This window comes from Notamacropus eugenii, chromosome 2, assembly GCF_028372415.1.
Source record: "Notamacropus eugenii isolate mMacEug1 chromosome 2, mMacEug1.pri_v2, whole genome shotgun sequence".
NCBI classification, from domain to species: Eukaryota; Metazoa; Chordata; class Mammalia; order Diprotodontia; family Macropodidae; genus Notamacropus; species Notamacropus eugenii.
In genome coordinates this window covers 69,228,684-69,241,949 of record NC_092873.1, presented here as the reverse complement: position 1 = coordinate 69,241,949, position 13,266 = coordinate 69,228,684, and the positions used below count along the sequence as shown (strand labels likewise).

General features: G+C 44.2%; 1 protein-coding gene and 1 long non-coding RNA gene across 22 annotated transcripts in view; one reads left to right on the top strand and one right to left on the bottom strand.

Moving 5' to 3' along the window:
• PCBP3 (poly(rC) binding protein 3) overlaps nucleotides 1-13,266 on the top strand; it is a 398,673-nt gene that overhangs the window by 91,451 nt on the left and 293,956 nt on the right. The window lies entirely within an intron of this gene.
• LOC140523509 (uncharacterized) lies at nucleotides 8,271-11,401 on the bottom strand. Its single transcript, XR_011973420.1, has 3 exons — nucleotides 10,878-11,401; nucleotides 9,887-10,078; nucleotides 8,271-8,413 (listed from the first exon to the last, which is right to left on the bottom strand). It is a non-coding gene; the product is annotated as an uncharacterized lncRNA (long non-coding RNA).

Here is a 13,266-nt window from a genome sequence, read left to right as displayed (position 1 = left end):
AGTAGGTTGAGATTGGATAGTATTATTGGCATTAGTCAAGGTAAGGATTCTCTATGAAATGGACCTTAAGATGCAGCATGGAAGAGGAGAGGAATATGGTTTGAAAGATAGGAGGAGGGTTAGTGTATGCATTTGAGATGGAGTCTCTAAGTCTCAGACACAGAAGCAAATCAACAATACGCATTTATATGTTTTTTTAAAAATTATTTTCAGTTACAAATTCTCTCTCTCCACTTCTCCCTTACCCATTTAGAAGTCAATAAATATAATTCTCATTACACACACGAAGTCACACAAAATATATTTCTGCATTAACCATGTTGTGAAAAAAGCAGGAAAATGAAGTAAAGAAAACATGCTTCAATCTGCATGCAGGCTTCCTCAATTCCCTATGTGAACATGGAGAGCATTTTTCAACATGAGTCCTTTGGAATTGTCAGGGATCACTGTATTGATCAGCATAGCTAAGTCTTTCACAGTTGATTATTGTTACAATATTGCTGTTACTGTCTACACTGTTCTCTTGGTTGTGCTCATTTCACTTTGCATTGACTCACATATGCCTTCTCAGGTTTTTCTGAAACTATCACCTTCATCATTTATTATAGTATAATCATGGTCCATCACAATCATGTGACTTGTATACTATGACTTGTATAGCCATTTCCCAATTGATGGGCATTTCCTTAATCTCTACTTTTTTGCTATCACAGAAAGACCTACTACAAATATTTTTGGTATATGGGGTCCTTTTCTTTTTCCTTCGATTTCTTTGAAATATTGATCTAATAATGATATTGCTGGGTAGAAGGGTATGCACAGTTTTAGCTCTTAGAAAATAGTTCCAAATTGTTTTTCAGAACAGTTCGACCAGTTCACAACCCCACAGTGTCCCTGTTTTTTCATATCCCCTTCAGCATTTGTCATTTTCCTTTTGTATCATACTAGTCAATTTGATAGTTGTGAGATTATGCCTCAGATTTATTTTAATGTACATTTCTTTAATTATTAGTGATTTAGAACATTTTAAATTTGATTGCTGATTGCCTTGATTTCATCTTCTGAAAATTTGTGGAATGATTCTTGTTTTTATATAGTTTTCTCAATTCTCTGTACATCTGAGAAATGAAACTTTTATCAGAAAAGAAACTTGCTGTAACTCCTTCCCTCTCCAGTTTCCTGTTTTCCTTCTAATTCTGGCTGCGCTGGTTTTGTTTGCACAAAACATGGTCCTTTCCATCTCTTATTTGGCCATGAATACTTCTCTTATCCACAGATCTGATATGTCATTTTTTCCATGCTTCTCTAATTTGCTTGTGATATCACTCTTTGTGTCTAAATCATGTACCCATTTTGGATATATCTTGGTATAAAATGTGAGATGAACAGAAAGCATTTATTAAGTGCTTACTATGTGGCAGGCATTGTTCTAAGCTCTTGGTACACAAATATATGCAAAAAAGGTAGTTTCTGACATCAGAAAGATTACACAAAAGTACTTAAGAATAAACTGAAAGGTATGTGGGAGTGCAGAACAGAGAAGGTCCCCATGTGGAAGCAGGCTGGAATAAACCTGGAGGCTGAGGAGTGGGGTCCAGAGAAGAATGAAGATTACTGACCTGGGCACCTTCCATAAATTTAAAGTTGTGTGTGGGGGCAGGGAGGAGCAAGCAGAAGGCACTACAGGGACAGAGGGAACTTCCAGGGTGAGAAGGTAGAGAAAGTGAGAAGGAATCAGGAGAGGAGTGAAGGAGCCAAGGGAAGCAAAGAGTTATTTCAGGACATGTGGGCCAGAGTAGGATGTGAATCTAGACACAGGAGATGGACTTGGGTGGCAGTAGCTTTGCTCTCTTGACAAGGGGAGTTCAATACTTTCCTTGGCAGCTGCACCGAGAGTTCTATCAGTGCCAAGGACTCTTCATGGTGCTCAGGAGCAGACAACCTTCTTTCCCCAGCTTTCCTTTCTCTGAGTGGTCAAGCAGTCTTTTCAGTCTAGGTATGGTTAGTGTGACTGTACCTAATTAGACTGAACTCCCAAGCCTGCAGCTGCTGCCATTTCCCTGATCTTTTTCTCTTTCCCTGAGCCTTCATCACATGACCTTGGCATGCCTTATCACCACCCTTGCATGGATAGCATGAACATACTTAATTGTATACAGTATTTTGCTCTTTGCCCTGCACGAACAGAAGCAGTAAACCCCTGAGTATTACAACATCTGCTTGCGTTTAGCTTCTCCTCGGCTCAGGAAATCCCCAGGCAGTATACAGGTGGCTGCTCTGAGTCTATGAGACCTAGGAAAGATGGAGTTTTGTTTTCTTCAGTTATCCCTTGTTACTCCTGTAAGCAGACAAAAGAGCATAGAAAATACAGTATGGCTTCAAATGGCTGTTTGACTCACATCACAGCAAGGATAGCCTTTCCATTAAAACTCAGGAACTCTTTTTTTTGGTATAGGACATGGACTTGGGGTCTATGGATAGCTTGAGATTCCTGCCATAGCAAGACTTTCCAGTTGCTATGGCTAGCTCACCCATTGCTTGCAAAGTGAAGGAAGTGGACTCAAGGGCATGACTCAACAAGCAGAAAATTATTCAGCCCTCCCAGCTTTCTCACCTTGACCTTGACCATAGCAACTTCCCCTTTGCAGCTTGGTCTCTTCAATCAATAAACATTTATTAAGCACCTATTATGTGCTATTTGCACCCTAATTCTGCCCCCTTCCAAACTTGGGGAAGGGTCGAAGAGCAGGTGGGATGTTGTGTCAGCGAAGTTCCTGACAATAAGTTATAACACAACCGTGAATCCACACGGCCCCTCCCCACTGTTGGGAGAGAGCTCTAGTGCCATTCTGTAGGGGCACCCTCTTGACCAAAGGCTGATATTGCCTGTTTGAAAACCTGATCAGCCTCATTGGAAGATATAAGGTGAACATCAGGGTTTATGGTTTTGCCTTCAAACTGCTCATTTTAACATTTAAATAGAAGTATAAATAAAGGGGAGAGCCGCAAAAAAGAAAATATCGGAACCACGAGGCAAACGTCAGATTGTTTGGCTGCACAGATAGGTCAGTGCCTGCAGTCTTGCTCAGAACTTGTCAGGAGACAGTAGTTCATTTCACCTAGGTTTTCGAATAGCATTTTATTGCTCCCTTTCTACATTTCCCTCATAATGAAGGATAAAACGTTCAGTGGAATAACCACCATATTGACAAAGTCTGAATTCCCCAGTGTCACCATCTCGTGGTGCCTCGCTCCGCAAAAAGCAAGAGGAGGAGCTTTGCTCAGTTCCTTTGAGGAGACGGAGCCTTATTTCGGCTTGTTGCTTTCCTTTCCATCAGCCTCGTTACGGTCTTTGCCCATATGGCTTTCTCTATCCTTCCCACTACCCTTTGCCCTATTTCATATTAGTCTTCCCAGGCTTCTCTGCATGCACCATATGCATTGTTTCCTACACTCAAGGATCACAGCTACTTTAGCCTCTCCCCAGTTGACGGGAATCTGCTTTTAAAAAAGAAAAGCTAGAGTTCTTTGCTACTACATTAAGCGCTGCTCTATAGATTCTTTACGTCCCTGACCTCCCTTCGACGCACCTCTCAGTGGAACTCTCTGGGGCAAAGTAGAGAGGCATTTTCTGAATTTTCTTTGCATAATTCCAATTGACTTCCAGAGTAGTTGAACTAATTTACATTTCTGCCAACAACTTCCATTAGAATGTGACCTTCTTGAGGGTAGGGGCTGCTTTTTCCCTTTCTTTGTATATTGCATTACATTCTTTGTATTTTGCCGTTACCTCTCTTTGTTCACAGCACTTAGTACAGAGTCTGTCTCAAAGTTGGCTCTTAAATGGAGTTGTGATTGATTAGGGATCTCCTCTTTTTGCCATTCCTCCAGCATTGACTGGCCCCATTTGTGGCATCTTTATTAACTTACTGAGGGTGCGGTGAAATCTAGGATTGTTTTCATTGATAGTTCTTGGACTGTTAATTATTTGAAGCAGGTTTTCCTGTGGTTGTTTATCAGTTGCAATTCTTTCAAAACCGTTGTTTTTAACCACTTATATATTGGTGAATGGCTTTGGGGCTTACATATTTCTGTTAGTTATCTGTTATTTCTTTGTCTTGGACACAAAACTCTTTTCAGAGATATTTAATAAAAAATGGGTTTTTTCCTAGCCAACCATTTCCTTGTTATTCTGATGAATGAATTTTGTTCATTCTAAAGTCTTTCAAATTTATGTAATTGAAATGAACTACTTTGCTTTCTATAAAGCATTTATCCCTCATTTGATTAAAAAAAAACTTCTCCCAGCCATAACTGGGAAAGATACCTAATCTGACTCTCTTCTAGTTTTTTTATAGTGTTGACTTTTTACATGAAGATCACATGCATTTTGAGTTTGTTGTGCTATGTGCTACAAAATATTGGTCTAAACCTAATTTCTATCAGGCCTTGTTTTCCAATTTACCAGCAATTCTTGTCAAATGGGGAGAGTCCCTTCTAAAGTAATTTATATTTCAGGTTTATCAAATGGGTTATTACATTCAATTATTTCCGAACTTTCTTTCTCTTCCACTAATCATTTCCCTTAATTTTAAAGCCTCTAAATGTTTTAAGGAAAGAGTAAATCTGGAGAGAGATGGTAATTAAAATATTTGTTTTACTAATAAAAAAAATTAACTCCAAATATGTAAAATGGAGGGATATCCTGGCCTATATGTTTTGTCCCGAGGAACAAGGAAAAGCTAATCAGTGTCAGAGATAAAGTGAAAGGCAATGAATGCCAGGTCAAGCAAATACAAGGTTACACTTTAGAATTCTATGACAATAAAGGGAAAATTAACAAAATTAATCCTGTGAAAATGACTCAAGCTCTAGAAAATGAGTAGCCAAATGCCTTTACAATGTATTTCTCTAAATACAAAAGATTTTATTCAGCAGACTTTTCGAATGTAAAGTGCTGAGGTAGGTAGCAGGAATTGGGTGGTGGGGTGATGGGGTGTAAAAATAATAAGATATGGTGTCTGTTCTCTGAGGAACTTAGTGCATCCAGGAAGCACATCCCTATGCCAATAAGCATCCTCATCATCATCATCTTCATCAATGATTCAGGACTAGCTTATTACCACCTGAAGGAGGCAGGACACATTGATGAAATCAGTGCTGTCTTTCAAACAGTAGAAACTCTGTAAGGTGCTCCACACACTGAGCACCTATTGAATCAGGAGCCAGCACGAGACATCAAAAAACTTACTCTTACTTCACTAAGGGCTGAGAAAAATCCTTACCCCACAAATACTATTTTTGAGCCCAAGTTTTGGGAACTCGATAAAGAGATTCTATTAGAGCCGCACCATTAGTTATCACAGATAAAACTGCAGCCCACAATCACCTGAAAGTGCCAGTCTATAGTGCCAATCTATACACAATTTAAGATCAAACTTTTTAAACAGATGACACTGTACCACAGACTTATTCTCTCTAAAGTACATGGAGTGAGAAGCAGTCAGAATATGGACACCTTGCATCGGAAACCAAACCTTGTGGCCACAGGATGAGGATCCAGGTGTCCTCGCCACCTTGTCTGCTACTGGAGTCGGTTTGGTTGAATTATTGAGCTTATAAAAGAAGAGCTTCATCTCCGCACATTTATTCAAATACAGAAAAACCCAACCTGTTAACATATCCAGCTGTGCAGTAGTCTCTAGAACAAGATCAGAGCTTAGGGGATGTTTATCGCCCTTTTTGTATCTCCAGTCCAGTTCCAGGTACACAGTAGATGCTTAATAAATGCATGTTTGAAATTAAACAGAAGCAATGAAATGGCATCTTTCTCTGGGCCATTTCTGTCTGGATTCCACTCAAAAAGGTGAAAAGAAGTAAAAGCAAAATTTATACTTCTTAAATACACAAAAGTTTATATTCAGTCATGTCCAACTCTTTGTGACCTCATGTGAGCTTTTCTTGGAAAAGATACTGGCACATGCAGCCATTCAGATGCTCAGAGCTTGGAGCTCTCTGGTCTCTCCTAAGTCTTCACTTATTACTTTCTGACCAAGTCACCGACGCTGCTGCATTGATCCATCTTATCTGAGTTTGAAGGAGTTTGTCAAAGTGTTTGTGGAGACTCCCGCAGATGTAAATGCCATTTCATTATTTACTGGAACTTCTTGCATTCATTTCTCACAATATATGTCATTGGAAAATCTCCCTTTCCTTTATAGCCATAATAATGACTCTGACTGGAGGCACATTTAATTCAGGCACCATTTGAGAGATGCAACCCAAGGAATCCATGGTGATGAGAACCAAAAAGACTCCACAGGAAGTATGGAAGACATCAGGAGCCCAATAGAAGAGGGACCAAAAGGGAGATGGGATAAATAGCCATGGGTGGGATTCCAAGGGCTCCCAGGCAGTTTGGAGGAGGGATAGGAAGTCACATTAGGACCCATGCTGATCATTTGGTGATGGAAAAAGAGGCAAAAGGGAAGTAGTGGGAAAGGGGAGTTAGTAATATGTATGTTGCAGTGAGACTGGAGGATGGAGGAGCTGGTCTTGGGATTGGGTTGGGCATGAGGATGATTCTAGTGGTTGTATGTGGAATTGGCAAGAAAGTGAGTAAGGGCTCTCCAGGACGTAGGGCACCAGGGGGCTCGACTGCACATTGAGGAGCAGTGTAAACAAGATGGACTGGGAGGAAGGCAGCAGCCTTCTTGGGTTCTGTTCACCAGTGGATTAGCAGCAAAGGGTTACACACAGTGATGATAACACTGTAAGATGGGGATCTGTCTTCTTCAGCATATATGGTTCATGGGTCATTGAGCCCCTACTGTTTTCTGTTTAGGAGACTGTGTATTGGGGAATGGGGTCAGGATAAGGCAATAGGGCACAGTGGCTTAGGATGCAGAAGATTGGGGACATTTTCACAAAAACAAAATAAAGGTTTGTTAATAGGTTCTGCTCACACACTAAACTATTCAATAGCTCCCCATTGCCAGTGGAAATGTTGCAGACTCCATAACCTGGCATTCAGGGCTTTCCACAAGATGGCATCACCCTTCCTCCCTTTCTAGCCTAGTCTTACACTATTTCCTGGCCCATCCTTTATTGTTAGACAACTTGGCATCCTTTTACAACTCTCCCCATTTTTAACGGTGTGAATCTTGGAGAAGTCACTTCATTTCTTAGGACTTAGTTTGCTGCTCTGTAAAATGAGAGGTTGGACATGTATGGGACCTTCTGGTTAAGACTCAGTCCTGCCTTTTCTCACCTCAGCACCTTTGTTTATGCTGTGCCCTCTGCCTAAGATACTCTCCTTTTGCACCCTCACCTGTTGATATCCTAGCTCATCTTCCAGGACCCAGCACAGATGCTCCCTCTTCCACGCCCCATCTGAAAATGCCCCTTCCTTCCTTGGACTTTTCTTAGCACATCATTGAGGTCCCTTTCCTAGCTTCTTTACCATATTGTGCTTTTGTATTTTAGCATACCATTTGTCCTCATGGACTAGGGAGAGCCCCAGGTTCTCCACCAAGCTGAGGGGTTGAGGGGGGGGGGGGCGGCGTTCTGGCAGGTGCTTCCAAGGGAGGCATTAGTGTAGAAAGAGAATTAGTGTGTTTTCCAAAGACCATCCTAGCTGAGTTCAGAGACACATGGAATCTGAAGCTGGCCATCATATGATGGCTTATTCACTTACAATAACTCCTGAAACCCTGTGCCAAAGAGTGTGTGAAGGCAGTCATCAGTTCAGAAGGTGGGGACACTCTTGCCTCCATGGGTATAATTCGGAGTGCTTAAGTGAGCATGGGCATGCTCTTGTGCATGTGCATGTGTGTGCATGTGCATATGCGTGCAGTGAGCATAGGTGCATGTGTGTACATGAATGTGTGTATTGTGTGTACACTGTGTATGTGTTTGCATATGTGTAATGCACTGTGTATGTGTGCAGTCAGCATGAGTGCATGTGTGTGTATGTGTGTGTGAAACACCCCCTCCCACTAGAATGGAAGTTCCATGAGGGCACCATCTCTCTTTGCCCTTTGTGTCTCTCATGGCCTTCATCACAGTGGTTTTTACTCTGTAGGTTCTTGTTAAAGGTTGAACTGAATCCATGGCTCCTACAAGTTGCTGGGAAGAGGTAAAGGCAAAGGAGAAGGAGGCCAGTGGGGTACATATTTACAGGAGCAAGGTCAGGAAATGAGACTTAGCTTAGAAAAAGGATGGAGGGAACAGAAGAGGCAAAAGCAAGTTCTTGAAATAAATCTGTCATGATCATTCTCAGCATCTGTATGGACAATAACGAATCTCCAGATGTCTCTTCTGCCATGAGCGCAGAGCTCAATCGAAGCTTTAAGGAATACAGTGGGAAGGCTGATTGCTGTCTCCCCTTCCCTCCAAAGAGGGGCTGCTGGCTCTGTCAGGAGGAGATTGAAAGGTGGCATTATCTGTCATTGACCTGGGCTTGCTGGCTGCCCCCTGTAGCTGAGGCAGCTGGGCCAGGTCAGGCTGGCCCAGCCCCGAGATGCTTCCATTCTGTCCCAAGAATGCCAAGACATTAAATGTCTAATACTTTCTATGCAAGGGCTCATCGAAGCCCCACAACCACCCTGGGAGGGGACTACCATGATTGTCTCCATCTTATAGGGGAGGGGGAAACTGAGACTCAGGCTGAATGATTTTTCCAAGGTCACATATCACAAGTAGGATTAGAACCAAAGTCTAGCTCCACTTGCGCTTAAAGCTTGATTCCAATCAGAAGCATTTGCTAACCTGATCCTATGTTCCATGGCTAAAGATAGAACAAAAGGCATGGTCCCTGCCCTAAGGAGTCTCCCTTCTAAACACTTAGGTGATGGATCATGTAAATGGTGGGGAAGGAAGAGTTTCCTGCAGAAGGTGGGGTGAGAACTGAGGCTTGTAGGAAGGTAGGGAAGCCAGAAGGTGGAGGTGAGGAGGGAGAGCATGCCAGGCAGGGGGCACAGCCAGGGCAAAGGCATGGAAATGAGAGATGCAGTGTCATGAAAGAACAATCAGGAGGCAAGTGCAGCCTGATGGAAGAATACAAGGAGGGGAGTCAGGTTTGAGAAGATGGGAGAGAGAGGAGTGGGGCGGGTGATGAAAGACTTTCAATAACCAATAGAGCCTTTTGTGGTTGATCCTGAAGGAGACAAGGAGCCACTGAAGTGTATTGGGAAAGAGGTAATGTGGTCAGACCTTTAGTGGCCAAATGACGGCTGGACTGGAGCAGGCACCCGCCTCTCCCAGAAGCCATTGCCATGGTCCATGTGGGAGGGAATGAGGGTCTGCCCTGGGGGGCAGGGGTAGAGGGGAGAAGGGGCCCATATCAGAGATTCTCAGAGGCCTGATAGCGTCGGATGAGGGAGGGAGGGAGAGAGAGAGAGAGAGAGAGAGAGAGAGAGAGAGAGAGAGAGAGAGAGAGAGAGAGAGAGAGAGAGAGAGAGAGAGAGAGGGAGAGAGAGAGAGAGAGGAAGCAGACAGGAAAGTGCGGCTCCTAGACTCAGAGGAGTGAGAGGAGGCCTTCAAGAACACCCAGCTCATTTTGAAAGAAGAGGAATCTGTGGCCCATGGAAGGGAAAGGACTCTCTCAAGATGACACAATTCACCAGGGAAGGTGCCAGAACAAGCCAATCTCTTTGTCCGTGACTTAGTCACACACATGCCCAGGTTGCATTTGGGGGTTTGCACTATGTTGGGGACTTTAGCTCAGTCTGCTTCTCAGAAGGTGCTGGAGTACACAGAGGGCTGAACCTGGAGTCAGGAAGACCTCAGTTTGAATCCAACATCAGATACAAGCTGGGCAAGTCACTCTGCTTGCCTCAGTTCTCTCATCTGTAAAATTTGGGTGTCTCAGGGTTGTGAGAATTACCTGAATCCCAAGCACAGGGCCTGCCACACACGTAGATGCCATAGAAAGTCTGGTTATTATTTCGGTATCATCCTCCTCCTCATTCTCTGTGGTAGCCCCCACCTGAGGCTGGGACAGGTCTGACTGCTGAGCTGCCCAGCCAAGCTGTGGAAGGAGGCAGGACAGGGAGACTCCGGAAGGCCTCTCCCTCTCCTTTGGAACAAACGATTTTTCTCGTTAGCTTGTGAGCTCCCGAAGGGCGGGGTCACACTGAGCACATGGCTTGGTGCAAAGTAGGCACTTGATAAGTATTTATTGATATAGAGATATGTGCATGTTTGTTTATATGGACACATATACTTATATATACACTGTATGTACACATATGTGCATATGCATATCATAAAATCTCACATGCATATACATGTATGTCTTATATATGGGTAAAACGTATACGTGTTTATAACAGCTGTGTGCCACATATGCACACATGTACACATATGTGTAGCAGCACGTGTAGCACATGTGTATTGCACATTTACATGCACGTGTATGGATGTATACACACCCACACGGTCTAGTTCCCAGAAGACAGAAGATGCTTCTTTAACTCATGGGTGGCACCAGCAGGGCACTGGCTTTTGGGGGGACCAACCAAGTGAAAATTAGTAAGGACAATTGAAAGACTTAAAGAAAAAAGCTCCCTCCTCTCCCCACAGTCCCTTCTTCTGGAGTCCTAAAAATTCTGTGACCCTGGGATCTCATCTGTGTGAAGATTAGCTTTGATTCCAGTGGCTGGGAGGTCATGTGGTGCTTGGGGAACAGCCCAGAGTAGGGACAGAGTGTGCTGGGTTTCAGAGCCACATACCACCCTTGTCTCTCACCCACACATCTGTTTTTAGGCCTGGCCGGGATCCTCTGTGGGGCCCCGTGGGGGACCCATGGCCAACATGGCAGCTCTGACTCACTCTCCCTTTGGATGGGCATCATTCTCCAGTTTTGTCCCCCTCACCTGTTTGTGGGTGACAGGGGCAGCCATGCCAAACTCCACAGTGGCTCCTGGCCTGGATCCTCTGAGGTTGTGTGGGTGGGGCTGACATGGCAGCTCTGACTCATTCTCCTTTAGGATGGTTTCCATTCTCTGACTCCTTCCCTCAAGCTGCTTCAGAATGCAGGCATTACCTTGAGCTGAGAAGCCTGGTCACTCTGGTGGCAGTGGGCAGCTATCGCTGTGAGTAGGGACATGGCTTGGTCTGGAAAGGCCCAAGGCCTGCTTGGCTGCTCCTCAGTCCCACTCTTCTTGCCTGTGGGATGTTGGCCTGTCTGTGCCAATGAGACAGAAGGCATCAGCAGAATCTCTTTCCCTCAGAATTCTGTGACATTGGTAACACTTGATCTCATCTCCTCAGAGCCTCTGGAATGTTTCATTTTTGCAAGAAGCAAAAGACAGGATGGCAGAGAGTCTGGGACCACAACCTGGAGCTCCTCCTCCACTCTGGGCTTTAGTTCCCCTTCTGTAAAATGGAAAAGTTGCATGAGAGCAGATTCTTCCAAGGCCTAATTCTAGGATCCTGTGATCCTACTTGGGGGACCAGAAGTCAGTCCTTAGCCTCCCTCATCTGTAAAATGGGCCCCTGAGGTCCCTTCTTCTTCTATGTCTATTATCCTAAGACTCATGTTTCTACCACTTTTTTGAGGCACTTGGGGTTTAATGACTTGCCTGGGGTCCCACAGTTAGTAAGTGTCTGAGGCCAGATTTGAACTTGGGTCTCTATCCACTTCACCATCTAGCTGCCCCTGTCATTTCTTACTAGTTATGTCACAGGGGAAATTCTACCTCCTCTTTGATTTTCTGGGAAGTGTCAGGGATAGGATTAGAACCCAGGTTCTCTAAATTCAGGTCCATTGGCATGTTTCCATTTAGCGTTCTGTTGCAGCAAAGCTGAGTCCTCACTGTAACACCTCCCTCCAAGGCTGCTAAGGATCAAATGAGATGATATTAGTGAAGGACCCAGCACAGTGTTCAGTAATATGCTTTCAGCACATAGTAGACACTTAACAAAAGCGTGTTTCCTGCTTCCTGTTTTCTTCCTTCAGTCATGGACTGCAGGGGTGAAGCCCATTATGGGATGCTGGCAAGGACCAGGGACAGAGCTTAAATAAGGCAAGGATTCAAAATCCGCCCAAGGCTTTCTGTTGGAAAACGTGATTCACAGAGGCTGAGAAATGTTCCTGGGCTGCTAATTTTCTCATAGAACAGATTATTTAAGGAGAATTTAGGGGGAAACAGATGAGAATTGTACAGGATGAGATGGTGAGTATCCAGGTCTAGAGTGAGGTCAAGGAAAGCGGCTTGGGTGATGGACAAACAAAACACAAGGAGGTTTGGGGCTAACCCTACCAAAAGGAGTCACACTCCTTTCATGTGACTGAGTCATTTTTCTCCTAAAAGGTGGGGGCTTCCTAGTTCTGGTGTGACCTCCAGCAAGTCACCTTACCTCTTTGGGTATCAGTTTCCTCGAGTGCAAATGGGGTTATTGGGCTAAGTGGCTTCTGAAGTCTTTTCAGTCTCTGGGTCTAGGAATCTAAAGCCACTGCACAAATGTGCCTCCTCTGTAGGGTGCTGTCCAAGGTTTCTACCCCACCCTTTCCTTGGTGATCCATCCATTCCCTCATGAAGTTGCTGTCTCTATCCAATGACTCCCAAGTCTATATAGTCAACTTTCTTCTCTCTCCTGAATGTCAGTTCCCAGTGCCTGGCACAGAGTAGGGGAATGAGGAATACTTGTGGAAATCAATTGGCCAGGGAGCTTAGGAAGCCACTGCATGCTCTGTCCCAGCCTCAGTCTTATAGCAGATGCCCATGAAAGACTGCAGAGTGAAAGCTATCACCACAGCTAGATTGATAAGGCAAGAACACAACAATATGAAAGACCAATAATGACAAATATGCTTTATAGACATTGTCTCAAACGGGCCTTAGACATTGGAGGTATGATTTATAGGTGAGGAAACTGAGGTTCACATAGGGGGAATGACCCCCTCATTGCCACAGAGCTATCAAGTGCAAGTCAAGATATGACCTTAGGACTTCCAAATCCCAATGCCAGTACTGTATCCATTCTGCCCAAAGGAAGTGTGGTGCAGTGTATGGCTCACTAGACCAGTGGCCAGGAGGCCAGGGCTCCAGTCCTGGGAGTCCTACAAGTTTACTGTGGAAAATTGGGCAGTTGGATGAATTCCTAGATCCAGACTGGGCCACTTCTGACATTCTGAGTGTCTAACAGGAGTGGGGAACCTGTCACATGTGGCCCTCTCTGTCCTCAAATGCAGCCCTTTGACTGAATCCAAACTTCACAGAACAAAGCCCCTTAATCAAAGGATTTGTTCTGTAAAACTTG